The following is a 16,059-nucleotide window of genomic DNA, read 5'->3' as shown; positions in this document are numbered from 1 at the left end:
AGGGCATCTAGCTAGCCAATTTGATAATAATGGGCATATTTTTCCCCCAGTTGTGCTAAATGTTTGGAGAACTAGTTGTGATTTGAAGAATAAAGTTTGTAAAGCCATTTACGTTTCATGCTTACGTAATGACTATTACAAGTCATGAAACTGAAAACGAACATTCTTGAAAATACAGCATTCATGCAGCTCAGCACTGACATCTGGCAAACTTTCCTATAAAATGTTTCTGATGCACAAAAATGTCACATATTTTTATGAGGGGAAAAGCTATTATAATGTCATAGGGTATTTTAAGAGCTAATTTAAGAAAGCCAGGCTTTTATTTGGAAGTCAATTCCATTGCATTTAATAGGACTTGTTTCTAATTAAATTAGGATTGGGATGAAAGCTGATTCATACATATTAACACATGAAGGTGATCTGGCTAGCTTAATTGTATGTATTTTGACTGGCAGTGACTCTGCAGGGTCTCCATCTTTTATCAGAAGACCTTCAGCATGTAAAGTATGTTCTGCCTCTGAGCCGTGGTCCTTCTGTTGATGGAAGTGAAAAATGCCTGCCTTAAACACAATTGCTTTCAAATAACTTTCATTGTAATAGCATTGGTTTTAAATCAATCTATGTAGGGTTGAAGTGTAGGCTGTTTGAGCTCTGTGGTGCTATTTTGATACATTTTAAAAGCCAGTGAGATTAAAGCACACGTGTAACTTAATAATCAATCTTTGGTAACACTTTATGAAAAATGGTGTTTATTTAACCCTATGGTCCTTCTTGTCCTAACAAATACATTGAATTCATTCATTGGCTTCTTAACATGGCTTGATGCCTTGCAGAAAGGATTTTGTAGGTAACCTATACAAAAAAAACTTTTCTTCCTCTCCATAGTTATCTATTTCTGGTGAACGTCTCACATAGGTTCTTCCACTTCTCAGCTATTACCCAGTGGTTCTTAACTAGTCCTGGGTCTTCCATTAATTCCAACATCTGTCCGTACATATAGAATTGCCAGTCAATAATGACCTCTGTGGGTTGTAATTATAATGTAACTGAATGGGTTGCTTTCCTCACACAAAGGATCTGCATTTATTTTTTATCCTATATTTCCAAGAATTGCTGAGACTAAATATAAGAAATAGCGGCCCCAGACTCACCGGGGGCCGCCGTTGTGGAGGTGGGGAGGCTCAGGGGACATTCCAACTGGTCGAAGGAGTGACGGCCCCTGGCCGTAGATGATAGACATCATACGTGTCGGGGGATCGAAGCCCTGATCGCATGCGACAGGAGGGGGACGTGCACACCTTATAAGGCAGCGCGTGGGCTTGCCTCGGTCTCGTTAACGGCTCTGATGTGATTCCTCCTGCTCGCCCTAGTTTCTCATTGCAATAAAACGGGCTGAGGCCCAATTTTATTCCACAATTGGTGTGTGTGTTATTTGTGACCCAGGGGCAAGCTCTCCCCATCCGTCCGCAAACTGATGACGAGAGCAGCAGGTGCTTTTCTTGTGCCCATCATCTTCATGATCAAATTCATATTTTTGGTTGTAAAGGAATCTTGATCCCTGGATCAGACTGGTTATTTTGTCATACAGTCTTTGGCATACAGTCTCTCGGTCATGGCTAGATACATAGGTCCATTTCACATAGCACAAACAAAACATCCTGGGAACATCTTTTAAAAAAGCCGATTCCTAATTTTTTTGTTCAGACAGCACGGACAAAAAAGGCATCAGAGAAGAAAGAGACTACCTCCTCTCTCCCACCCGACCATAAAAGCCTTTTGTCAGTTTCTTCCATAGCTGGCACCTAACATTTTGTGTTGTAAGTATTCTCCGTGCACACAGCTGTTTGGTGAAAGTTACACCAAATGTTTCCTCTATGGGCTGCAATCCTGGGCACCTTTTCAGCCTGAAAAGTGCATGGTTGTACTCCGTTCTGCCAATTCTGGCAATATATAGTTTATTTTTGATGAGCTGTCTTCAAAGACACAATTTCAGAATCACAGCCAGTTTTCCTATTGTACCTGCATATCTTCAAAGACAGCTCATTGAAAATAAAAAAAGAAGGAAAACTATATATTTCCAGAATTGGCAGGATGAGCAGAGTACAACAATGTACTTTTGGGGCTGAAAAGGCACTCAGGCACCCAGGGTCGAGAGTGCAGAGCAAACGTCTGGGGTAACCTTCACCAAATAGTTTTGGGCATGGAGAATCCCTGCAGCACAAAATGTCAGGCACCAGCAGAGGTGGAAACTGACAAGAAACTTTAACGGGTGGGAAAAATAAGATACCTCTTCAGTTCCTGATCTCCACACAGCTATCAGGAAACAACTTGCAGATGACTCCAGGAAAATATGTCCCCATTTTAGCAACTTCAAAAAAAGACCGCTGAAATAAGGTGTCCTGAGGATGTCTGAGGGGGGTGGGGGAAGCGGGCAGGGTAAAGCTGTACAGAGTTCCTGCCCGAGATGCCTTGTTTTGTGTCCTCAGGATGTCTTATTTATGCTGTGCAGAATGGACCATATTTTTTGCATATGGACTTCTTTAGAGATAATCTTGGTTATATATTATTTCAAAGAGAAGTAAGATAACATTGCTCATAAATATTAATCACATCATCTCATATGACTCATAATTCCTGCTTCTTCTCATACATTCTTGAAAATAGGGAAATTGGAAGGAAAACTAATGTGTTGCAATAGGTGTCCTGCATGAACATTTTTGGAGGTGAGAAGCATTTGCTCAATCATCATAGTGATTTACACTCTCTTGCAAACTCTGCCGTGCTAGTTAGCAAGGGAATGTGGCACCTTCTGCCCTGCAGGTGTGCCTGCCAGGGAGTACTATTATTTAACAAAGCACAAGGCTCAGAGCTGAGGATCAAAAAGGGTCATAGGTTAAACACTTTTAGTGAAGACTAATTGCTTGCACTTTGTGTCTGGCCCGTGTTACTCGTTTGGATGCTGTTATATTCATCAAAGTGCCTTAGTATGTTGTAAATTCTTTCACTGCAACAAAAACCAATCACCAATCATTAATGCTTTATGTGTTTAAAGTGGGGTGTTTTTTTTTAATTGGCTGGAAAAAAGCTACTCTTTAATTTGGTAGGATTGGAACAGAATTTGTTTTTTTTAATCAAAAGGTTGTAATCCAAGTAAATTGCTCCTATGTCCTGAAAGCTCATTGAAGAAAAATACACTTCTCTGGTAGGACAAGTGTACTCTTCAATGGAAAATAAATGAGCAGTGTTAAGAAGAAAGATTATATTTCGCTGAAAAGAACATAAATGAAAGCTATACTGAATAACATCTGGCAGGTTGGTTTCATTTGAAAAGAACAACTTACTATTAATGCAGATACATTCACAGGGCAAAAGAGAAGGTGAGTTTATCCTTTATGCGGAGCTTATTTTTCCAGAATTGTTAAGTTTTTTTCTTTCAAATTAATATTTGGGGCTGATCCTACAATTGAGATTTTGGACATGATTCTTTCAGGAAAAGTTCACATGCAATCAAGACCTTTCCCAAAATACATGCACAATTGTGTGTGCAAGCAGTACAAAGTGTGTCGCAGGGAATGGAAGATCAGCACACATCTGTTAGATCCCCATCTAGTCCGCTATATACATTTAAAAAATATTCCAACTTTTTAAAAAATTCACTCCACCTGCTGTTTTGCAGGATGACTATATTTTTCTTAATGGTCCAATATACTTTTTAAATGGAGTTTAATCTTAGCTGTCATTAAATTATGAACTGCAATTAAGCTCATTTAATAGAAATGGAAGCAAACTTGTTGTTCCTTTATTTTGCATCTAAGAGTACAGCATGCAACTAGAAAATAGTCCTTGTTCTTTTAAAACTATTTCTAAAAATCAAGAAGTCAAGAGTTCATATAAAGTGAAAGCATTTTGTTCGTTTTTTTCTACAGCTATTTTAAGTTAGGCAATACATTCAAAGCGAAAAATCCAATTACAGTATTCTATAGAACAGAGAAGAATACGCACAAAATATACTTTTAAAGCTTTACAACTTTTCATGTAAGTGGGTCAGATAAGACACCAAAATTATATGAAGCTGTTTAGCTCAGTAAACATTGCATTCAGTAATAATTACATAGCTGTCCTGGAATCACAGGAATTAAATAGCTGTCCTGGAATCACAGGTAGGAGGTTAGAATCTCATATCAGTCTTGGCCTCCTTGTAAAATTCATCTTTATGCTAATTCAGCATGTATTTGAAATCACCTTGTACAATTATAAAGATCCTAGGGCTGATTATTACAATTTAATTGTCATTCTCTCTCATCAGCTTTCTGAGGTCATTAGGGCATGACACACTCAGAGTGAAAATTGTAAAGGAGAATGGATGGGGGCTGGGTAAGGAAGAATGTCTGGAGATGAAGAAGCTTTGAAAATACAAGGAAGCATGTTTTAAAACAGTATGTTTTATTTCCCCAGTTCTTTCTATACTGTCTCTTTCGATGGATATCAGACTTTATAAAGCAGGCTCTTTGCATCCTTCACTTTCTCACAGCCCTTCCTTTCAAAAGCCATAATTACTTGCTTCCAAGTTCTCAATAGGAGACAGAGAGGATTCTTCCTTAGTAGAAACAATGGCTGGATAGTCATTGGCTGTATGATTGCAGGAGCAAAAGTCGATTCCCCACTGGAAATTTAATATAGTTTAAACCAAGTTTTAAAATAAAATGCACTTTTTCATTGGAGTTTCAACCTTCCCACTGCCAATTTATTCTGCAAAGACATGTAGGTCTACATCACTAAGTCCCGGCGACCGCTGATTGGTCGATCTGATCTGCGTCACTCTTTAGGACGGGAAAATAGTGAAGATTAGTACCGCATCCCTCCCCTCGAGACTGGAAAGAACCATGGCAAAACAGAAAATTGCTCTTCCAAGCAGGTACAGAGCAAACGTGGAATAGGGGGAGACAAGTGACAGAACCAGGAAGAAACCCCCTTTGTCACTCAAGCAGTGAGGAGGCATGCCTGAAACCTCGTTTTTTCGTGTGAGTACCACAGTATTAATTGTCCATGGGGAACTGACCAAAGCCTAATCTGTTCTTGCTAAAAAGAACAGATTAGCTAAATGGGCTTGTTTTACAAGGCCAGGGTTTCAGGTTCAGCTAGCAAACATGTCTCTCTATTGTGGATTTTGCACAACGAGAAATGCAATAGGCTAACAGTACCTATCATACAAAAACAACAACAAAATATAGAGGTTTAACTTGTCGGAGTTTTGCATATTGCAGAGTTTTGCCTCATAATAAAAGAGGCATTATTGTTTACAACCCAACCAGTGTTGATCATCAAATGCCACATCTTCAGTCATACCAGTTCTTATGATTCATCTCACTTACCACAAGAAAGGATTTTCAGTGAGCAGGAACTATGGGTTGAGGGCCAGCTTAAACGAACATGAGATCACTGGATATGAATAATACCTATGAATTAGATACAGATGGAATTCAAGTGTGAAATTAATTAATTCATTTTCAAACCTTTTCCTTTTATAACTAAAGACCTTCTGGTTTGACTTGGTTCAATTTCATTCAGTCCAACTGGGGTACCAAACAAAGGCCCACATATTCATGCCCACATATCATGAAATTATAGGAACAGAGCTACAGCAACCTGCAGAGCCTGCCTCAGCCACTTTCTGATTTCACTGGGGAGGACAGGGCTGCAGCATTTTCTACAAAAGATGCTTTTAGAGCTTCTGGGTAGGAGAGATAGCTTTAAGGAAGGGTCTAAGAAGCTGTGGTTGTGGGTACTGAGGAGGTCAAATGCATAGGGGCATACCTACAGAAAATGGCCTCTGAGGTAAGCACTGAAATTGTACCCCTCCCCCCAGCCTAGACTTCACTGCCTCAGTGTATAGTATACATTATTGTACTAGTTCTGTTAATAGAAACAAAAGAAAGAAACCAACTGTAGTTAGAGCCATGTTCAGCTCCCTAATCTGGCACAAAGCTTTAATGACTTGTTAAGTGCACCCCAAGCACTCAGCCTTCCAAGGGTTTGCCTGTAGCAGTGTTTCCCAACCTGGGGTACACATTCAACCAGTGCTTCTGCCCCTCTCACTACATGTTTGTGAGTGCAGCAACTTGCTTCTTACCACTAAGGCACTCATTGCATTTGTGGAAAATATTGTTGAGCCTGGAGGAGGATCAAAACCCTGAAAATGTAATTTATTGTGGTATGAGTGCTATTATATTTCTCGTCATATTTGATATTTCCAAGCAATAACATGTTCACTGTGAAGAGGCTATTTTTTATCATAAAAACACACCAAACATGATCTTGATTATGACCGCACAGAATACCTCTACAAAAAACATTCACAAGAAGTCAGCAATGAAATACACTAGTATAAATTTCAAATTACATTTGCAAAGAATTTTTTTTTGTTAAAAAAAAGAATGACCTATGACAAAAGAAGGATTAAATTCTCTGGGAATTTTGTCTTACTCATGACCCACAGAAATGTGGTCTTTTACAGCTCCCATTCATTTCAATGGAGCTTGAGCAGGCGATCCTTCCAGAAGGTCAAGCCATCATTGTTAATGATGGAACAGAAGCTACTTAAAATGAACAGGATGGCCAGATTCCAATCTAATTTAAAACGTCACACATGATCTCAGAAAAGCCATAGAGATCTAGAGTTTGCATTACCACTATGAGCTTTTATTTGTTATGGCAATACTCAGAATTCCTTTCTCTATGTTAAATGTCATAGGAGATAATAGGGAGAGCCAGGATAAAAAACAGATAAAGGTGTGGTTGGTTTCATAATGTACATTTCCAGTTTAAATAACAGCCACTGAAATCAAAATAGATCTCCGTGGTAGCAATTAATACAGCTGCTACTACTTTTTAAGAAATTCCAAGTATGTTGCTTGAATAAAAACAAAATGACATGGGTGGAGAGCAAATCTTTTAGAGAATGTCTGGATTTTGCCACATCAGCTTGAACTGCAGTGCACAAATTCAATTCAGTTTCCATGTTGGAAGAGGTGGTTTTCAGAACAGACGAAACACAAACAAAACCAGTTTCCATGTTGGAAGAGGTGGTTTTCAGAACAGACGAAACACAGGTTAGAAGTGATGAACTCTGTCTCTCTTCTTTTAAAACTGGTCTTGATGGGAATGAACTTGCTTCCCCAATGTGGAGGGATGCTCTAGAGCAGGGGTAGGGAACCTGCGGCTCTCCAGATGTTCAGGAACTACAATTCCCATCATTCCCAATTGGCCATGCTGACAGAGGCTGATGGGAATTGTAGTTCCTGAACATCTGGAGAGCCGCAGGTTCCCTACCCCTGCTCTAGAGAAAATGCTGTTACTTCCATGGAACATACAGTCATTTTCTGAAAACAGCTACTTGGGAGTTGGGACTTCTATTGTTATGACTGGTGCTGCAGTGGGAGGGGCATTAACACTCTTCCCTGTGCCATATTCTCATTGTAAAACTGCCCCGAAGATCTGCTATTTGCAGGCAACGCTACAGGCAACATGCAACAGCCTTTATATTCACTCACCAGTGATCTGAAAACAGCCCTAACAGGGCTATGTCTTGTTACTTGACAACATTATAGCTAGTTCCTTTTCTAGTCCTATTTGTTGGAAGGCATTGAAAGACAAGCAAAAAAAATGACTCTGTCATACTTCCTTCATCTTTTAAATTGAAGCTATTATTTTGTGTCTAGACTAAATATGTGAAGCTCTCTATGATAACAGATCATGAAAGTGTACAAAATATCAGTACACTATCAATGTTTCCTAAGTGCAATTGTACTGCCTTTTTTGTCTTTTAGCATGATTTGAGCATTAGACCACAAGTATAAATTTGATATTAAATGGTAATTTTAGGAATGAATGAAAGGAACACAAAGGTCGGCAGAGTTTCCGTAATAGCCCAATCTATACAGCTCCAGTGGCCGGGGATGATACCACTGCCATGCAGCTGTGCTGCTTCCACAGTTTTTCCAGGGGACATTGGAAAGCAACAAGCTGCAGAAACTCACCAGCCTGAAAGCCCTCTACAGGGCTAAACATAAGTCCAATGCCTATGCTGGGGCATTCCTGGCTCCAAAGGTCAGTGGAAACTAATGTCAGCTCCAACCCCAGGAATGCCCCTAGCCTGCCCCAGCTGTACCGGAATACAGCTCTGCAAGTGGCATGCTCTCCTGGGTCAGGTGCTGTGGAGCTCCTCAACTCCTGCCCCCCCACTCCCCCACTTTGTCCTCCCCACTAGTGTAGGTGCCACCTACGATAATGGGATGTGCAAACATGCTGCCACGCACTGGCTCCAAGAGTGCATTTGTCCCCGTCCCCCATCCAGATCGGCTGAAATCCATGAATAAAGTTTTTAAAAAATCAAATTAGGCATGTAAATCAAATCAAAGATCTATTGTTTTTGTTACTAGCTCTGCATTGTGGATTGTTGGCAAATCAAAAGGCTTCCCCCAATGTAGACCTGGTTCATTGGAATATGGAACATCAGGCCTATGGATAAAGTTCAGCATATAATTATAGAAGCAAATGATATCTGACCCTGCAATGCACTTATAATGGGTGTTTATAATCCTGACATTCAATACAAAACCTCCGAATTCTTGCCTGAACTGTGTGTCCAAACCACAGAAGAACGTCCTATTCTCCCTTCTTCTTGCTGGCATGATGTGTGATATTAATGACTGAGGCACCTTGGAGTACAACATTCCTCAGGGTGTTCAAGTACACCACAGCCATTGCAAAATGTTATCCAGAGTTCCAGGAAAGACACAGGAAAGAGGAGGAGTCTGGGAGAAAAAGGGGTTTTCTTTGAGCATTCCTGTTGGCTGGGCACTGCCACCAACTGCTGCAAGTTACAGCTTCAGCAGCACCCAGGACATTATTCCGAGGAGTGGGAGAGGCCTCTTGAGGCCAGTTTTAAGCCTGAAATAATTAGATGTGTTTGAAATATCTTGGCAAAGATGATTCGTACCCAGGGCTGATGTGCACACAAGGGGCTTACTCATCCCTCCAGAATAATTCAAGGAAATTGCAAGAGGTCTTCTTTCCCCTGAAACTTATTTTTAACATAATTCCTTGAAACTTAATATTAAATGCCCATTTCCTTGTTTTACTTGTTACTGTTAGACTCTATAGTTTCCCATATTCTGGTATAACTTTGTGCGTGTGTGCATGTTCATAGATACATATGACATTAATTACAACCAAATCTGACTTTCCAATTCTCACAAATGACTTACCTTTGGCCAGAACAGCTGGATGGATTTTCATGGAATTCAAGAAGACCACGATGTGATGAGTAGCAGGATATAGAAATGGTTTCTGAATTCTGGAAGGGCAGAAAACCTAAAAAGTAAACTTGGGAATGTCACATTATTCGCTGTACAGAGTTGTTGGTTTTCAAATACGGCTGGCACAAACAGCACACTGAATTAATTAATCCTGCAGTAAAGGACATGTTAGAATAACTATGTCCTTTTAACCGAAAAAAATCAAAGTGCTTTTTAAATTTGACCTCTCAAGTCTTCATGCAAAAGACAGGAAGTCCTATTGTTATGAAAGTCAGTGTCATAATTAAAACCTGGCAGACTTCAAAGTTTAGCATAAAAAGTCAACTCAATTGTTAAAAGTTTTGCTTTATTATTTGAAAAAAAAATCCCTAACTGAATTAAATGTTCACTTTGGCTTGAAGGGAATTAGCATGGGGCACTCTCTTCATAATGATTAAATATCTTTTAGTGACCACATGGACAGCCACACTGTTTTTTCCTCAAAATAACTGTGGAATTATGGCAACAATAATTGACCAATAACTTGGAGACGTGGTAAAACTTTTCTCAGTGGGAACAAAACTTTCTGTCCATGGAAGAGTGGCTGACAGGTATTGGAATTAGGAAAAATAAGGAATTAGAGACGGACTGGATGATCCCCATATTTTTACTGTCAGTTTCATATAAAATATAGACAAATATGTAAAAACTATTGTTAAATCTCAGAACATATACTCGCATATAAGTCAACTTTTTCAGCACATTTTTTGTGCTGAAAAAGCCCCCGTCGACTTATATGCGAGTGAGGTGTATTTTAAAAAATATTTTAGGGTTTTTACTTTGTCAGCTGCCAGGGGGTGCAGTTTTTAGGCTAGCGGCACCAAAATTTCAAGTATTCTTCAAGAGACACTCCTGATGATACCACCCAAGTTTGGTAGAAATGGAAGCTAATAGTAGATGGGGCTACATTTTGAGGGTCCATAACTTTGGACCCCTTGAACCAAACTTCACTAAACTTGGGTGGTATCATCAGGATAATCTCTTGCTGCTACCAGCCAGATTTGGTGATGTTTGGTTCAGGGGGTCCAAAGTTATGGATCCCCAAAGTGGGTGCTCCCATCCCCCATTGTTTCCAATGGAAGCCAATAGTAGATGGGGCTACCCTTTTGAGGGTCCATAACTTTGGACCACCTGAACCAAACTCCTCCAAACCTGGGTGGTATCATCAGGAGGGTCTCCTAAAGGTGCTCTGAAATGTTGCTACTGCTAATATAAACATTCCTCCCCTGACCAAAAATCCAGTTTTGAAGGATTTTAACTCGTGTGTTTTAGCTTGGTTGCTGATTGAGCTAAGGTTTTTGTACTTTTAAAGTTATTGTTGAGACCATATTGTTTTTGTTGACCCTCTTTTCTACTTACAGAGCTAGTTTACTGTTTTTCTTTGAAATAAATATTTTTAAATAAATATTCAAAAACATTTAACCTACTGATGCCTCAATTAATGTAATTTTCTTGGTATCTATTTTTATTTTTGAAATTTACCAGTAGCTGCTGCATTTCCCATCCTCGACTTATACGCGAGTCAATAAGTTTTCCCAGTTTTTTGTGGTAAAATTAGGTGCCTCGACTTATATGCGGGTCAACTTATACACGAGTATATACGATAATAGTAGCAGATAATCTGCTAATAAATGTTTTATATCTCAAAATCTAATTACAGTAGAAATTTTTTTCTTTACAAGGAAGGCCTTGAGGAATGTGCATGCACTTGTCATTTGTCCAGTTGGTAAGATGCTCCAGGATGATACAACCTGGGATCAGTGGCATGCTTCCCATTGGTATGTCACACATGACACACTGGTATGTCACACACACCTAGATTTCACACATGAACACATGAAGCTGCCTTATACTGAATCAGACTACTGGTCTATCAACATCAGTACTGCCTACTCAGACTAGCTGCAGCTCTCCTGGCTTTCAAGTAGAAGTCTTCATGTCACCTATCATCAATTTGTTTTAGCTGCAGAAACCAGGAATTAAGAACATAAGAACATAAGAACAAGCCAGCTGGATCAGCCAGAGTCCATCTAGTCCAGCTCTCTGCTACTCGCAGTGGCCCACCAGGTGCCTTTGGGAGCTCACATGCAGGATGTGAAAGCAATGGCCTTCTGCGGCTGTTGCTCCCAAGCACCTGGACTGTTAAGGCATTTGCAATCTCAGATCAAAGAGGATCAAGATTGGTAGCCATAAATCGACTTCTCCTCCATAAATCTGTCTATCATGAAAGCAAGCCTGGGAGAGCCAATGCTTGTTTCATTAAAACCTGGGTTCTTTTCTCCAATAACTCCAACCAGCCGAGGTCTCAACGATTTTTATTGAAAAACAGAAAACAAAGAAATAAAACTTAGATTGCGGTTAAGGGATTGTTTAGCTGGTTACGTCCCTTTTGGTTCTTTGTCCCCATATATCGAGCGGGGAACCCATGGCCCAGGAGACGTGCTTCTCTGTCCACGTCTCAAAGATGGAATTCCAAAACCTTTGTTTTTCCCTTCCCAGGAAAACTCTGTTTCAGGCTCATGAGAGCCAGGGTAACTTAGATTGGCCTTTTGAAGTTTCTCTATCCTGGCACCTCTGCATAGTTTCCTGCCCTCGCTCCAGGAGATCAAGGCAGCAAAGATGCTTTTCACAGTCATGTGTGATTTTGCTAGTTTTACAGTACTATTCCATCACACTGTCCAAGCCCCTTTTAAAGCTATCCAGGTTAGTGGCCATCACCACCTCCTGTGGTAGCATATTCCAAACACCAATCACACGTTGCAATGAAGAAGTGTTTCCTTTTATTAGTCCTAATTTCTTCCCCCAGCATTTTCAATGTAGGCCCCCTGGTTCTAGTATTGTGAGAAAGAGAGAAAAATTTCTCTCTGTCAACATTTTCTACCCCATGCTGCATAATTTTATAGACTTCAATCATATCTCCCCTCAGAGCGTACTCCTCACCAAGACTAAAGAGTCCCAAACTCTGCAGCCCTCTCCTCATAAGGAAGGTGCTCCCAGTCCCTCAATCATCCCTCGTTGCCCTGTCTCTGCTAACTCTCTTTTCTATCTACTTCAATATCCTTTTGGAGATGTGGCGACCAGAACTGAACACCTGGATACTCCAAGTGCAGTCGCACCACAGCTTTATATAAGTAAGGGCATGACAATCTTTGCAGTTTTATTCTCAATTCCTTTCCTAATTATCCCCAACAACATAGAAGGTTTTGCCTTTTTTTTACAGCACCTGCGCAAGCATTGAGTTGACATTATTCCCATGGAACTATCAACTAAGGCAGCCCAAAATCCCCTTTCCTGGTCTGTGACTGATAGCACGCTGACCCCAGTAGCTTGTATGTGAAGTTTGGATTTTTTGCGCCTAATATGTGCATCACGCTTTACATTTTGCTACATTGAGACTGCATTTGCCATTTCTTAGCCCACTCACCCTAATTTATCAAGGTCCGCTTGGAATGCTCTTACGCAATCCTTATGCGGTTCTCACCACACTACATAATTTGGTACATCATCTGCAAAACTTGGCCTACTGCGGCTTCTACTTCCACCCTACTTCCAGGTCATTTATGAATAAGGGTTAAAAGAGCACTGGTCCCCAAAGCGGGATCCTTGGGGGACACCGGCCACTCCTTACATCTCTCCATTGTGAGAACTTCCATTTACACCCACTCTTTGCTTCCCAAGTTTCTCAACCAGTTTTTAATCCATAGGAGGGACTTCCCCTCTTATTCCTTTGATTGCTGAGTTTTCTCAATAGTCTCCTGGTGAGGGAACTTTGTCAAAGCCTTTTGGAAATCCAGAGTAGACAATGTCCACTGGTTCCCCTTTATCCACATTCCTGTTTACATCCTCAAAGAACTCTGAAGTAGAAGTTTGTAAGACCAGGATTTGCCTCTGCAAAAGCCATGCTGACTCTTTCTCAGCAGGGTCTTGCTTTTTTTCTACATGTTTTATAATTTTATCTTTAATGCATAGATTCTACCTTAATTTCGCCAGGAACAGATGTCAGAACTGACTGGCCATGTAATTTCCCCGAGTCCCCCCCTCCAGATCCCTTTCTCTGTAAAGATTGGTGTTATCATTGGCCATCTTCTTCCGGTCTTCAGGGGATGGAAGCCTGAGTATTCACTCTTTTGGGGATAAGTTGCATATTACAAGTAGAGGTGAGAAGGTTGCAAAATTTCATGCGCTTGAAGCTCTTTTAAGAACTCTTGGGTGAATGCAATCTGGGCCAGGGGATTTGGTAGCATTTAGTTTATCAATGGCTGCCAGAACTTCTTCCTTGTCTACCACTATCATCGCTAGTTCCTCAGAATCGCCTCCTAAGAAGCTTGGTTCAGGTGCAGGAATTTTCCTCACCCCAATTGAAATTGGGGTCTTCTGCATGCTCAGCAGAAGCTCTATCACTGAGCCAAAAATCTAAGTATCCAAATTTTCTCGCCATGGAAATTGCCATAGTGGAGGTTTTTCAGATATTTAAAATCCCTGGTCTTTTCCATGATTAATCAACTACCTGCTCCCTCCATTTCAACCTTAAGTCAGCTCTGCCATGGAACATACCCATTAATCACAAGTCTCTAAGGGGTGAAGGAGTAATACAGCCCTTTACTCATCACCTACTTCCCTGTTTTGCATTCACTTTGTCTTTTTTTCTGCAAAAACCAAATAGTGCTTAATTTGAGGCAGGGCTCAGCTACAGACCCTGTTTCCAAAGCTGTGGTAGCCCTGGAATATGTAAAGTAATATTTACAAAATGGTACATTTCTTTGGTTCCTGAAGTAGGAGAAATAGCTTTAATGACCAAGATTTACCAGTAACTTCCACATGTACACAGTTCTGAAATTATTTGTTCTTCCCCAACTCTGCTGCTTTCACTGCAACATATAACTCTCCTGATCGCATGCTATCTCTATCAAAATTCTTTAGTTCCATGAGTGTTTGGACACAGGGAGACAAATGGATACTCTTTCAATATGATACCTGCTTCAGCTAACATCCCTTTATACCCTAGCTTCCAAAGAGTATAAGGAGCAAAGCCTTTTGCTGCCTATCAATCCCTAGGTCCCCTCCTCATTGATGTTCAACAAGGCAATAAACATGCCCCGCTGACCAAAATATTATGGCTGCCAACAGAAACAGCTTTGAGGGCTAATTTCTATTTGTTCTACTGCAGAAAGTAATCTGGGGTAAGGCAGAGATTGAGCAGCGTGATTTACACCTCACTAACAAGGCAGTATAAAACCATTCAAAGGTTAAGGTGAAAGTAAACCACTGCTGTTTTTATGAAGTGTGCAAACAGACCCTTAAAATGATCTCATCTTGACTTCTTGACACAAAAACACCATATTGAAATAGGGTATGATACTCTGTTTGCATACAACCTTGGGCAGTATAATAAAATTGTGAAATCCTCTATTAAATTACAAAGTTACACTTTGATATTTAAATTAATTTAATTCATCTCAGGATCATTAACCCTGACGGGCCTACATTATTTAATTTGATTGTAAACAGAAAATAATCATAGTTGAGGGGGGGGGGGAGAGAAGGACATGGGCTGATTCAGTGCTGCATCTGAGGTATCAATGAACCAACTAGAATAGGTTTTGTTACCATCTATAAATATCATTTGTCACCATATTTTTAGAAAACCATGGTTTTGAGAATAATCAAAGTTGTACACTTCTATACCTTTTACAGCAGCTATTGTAACAACCAATAAAGATTCTTCTGGGAAAAATACTTTGTTTGTGTAGACAATGAGTAGGTGAACATCTAAGGAAAATGCATGAATCCAAAAGAAATGGAGGCTGAGTATGAGGGTGACCTGAACTATTTCAGGACAGTAGGCGACTGAACAAGTCTGCTTTTTTCGAAAAAATTATACAACAAATCATTAAGTTGAACCTCAAATTTTCCATTTCCATGTTGGAAAATAGGACATGAATGGGGAACACTGGCGATAAATAACTCGACCAGGTCTGGTTGTATGTTATATGATTCAATTTATTCTTACATCTGGCTCCAAGATGTTTTCAGAATAAGTTTTAAGTTGGCTGGTGATCAGGGTAAATAGGGCATTCCAAACAGGATTTTCTTAATTCAGCATTGTGGCTACCCCCTGTCATTCTACACCTTTTTCTCACAGTGAAGCAGATTTTTCTACCTTTTCCCATTTTGGGTCCCTTGGGACTGAATAGCCTTTTTGTGTGTGATGGTTTCAGGCTATAGTTCTATTATTGTCCCACTCCCACCCTAATGTGTAGAATGTCGTTTCCTTTTCAAACTGACCTGCTTAAAAATGACACTAGAGAACTGAGGCACGTTCAAACAAATTAAAAGGAAAATTTATTGAACCAAGATGGAATTATGAAGAAAATCAGCAGGTAAAAATCAGGCAGGAGTAAACTATGTACAGTCTTAGGTTTCTGTCACAGGCACAAGCTTTCAAAGTGTCTTAGATGTTATATTTCTTATGAAGGTGCAGTTTTGTCTTGAGTTACTCTTAGATGTTATGGATTCAAAAGAACTCTGGATTCTAACAGGCTGGTACCCTTTATCTCACTACACTCAGCTCTCCACTGTTAGACACCCACACTTCAGAAATCTTCCTCATGAGACAGAGAATCATCTTTTGAGTATATTTACCCCTCTAACTGGCTTGAAGTGCAATCCAGATGAGGGGTAGTGGAGGAAATCGGGGATG

Source organism: Sphaerodactylus townsendi, linkage group LG10 (genome assembly GCF_021028975.2).
Source record: "Sphaerodactylus townsendi isolate TG3544 linkage group LG10, MPM_Stown_v2.3, whole genome shotgun sequence".
Lineage (NCBI taxonomy): Eukaryota > Metazoa > Chordata > Lepidosauria > Squamata > Sphaerodactylidae > Sphaerodactylus > Sphaerodactylus townsendi.
This window is presented reverse-complemented; position numbering follows the sequence as displayed.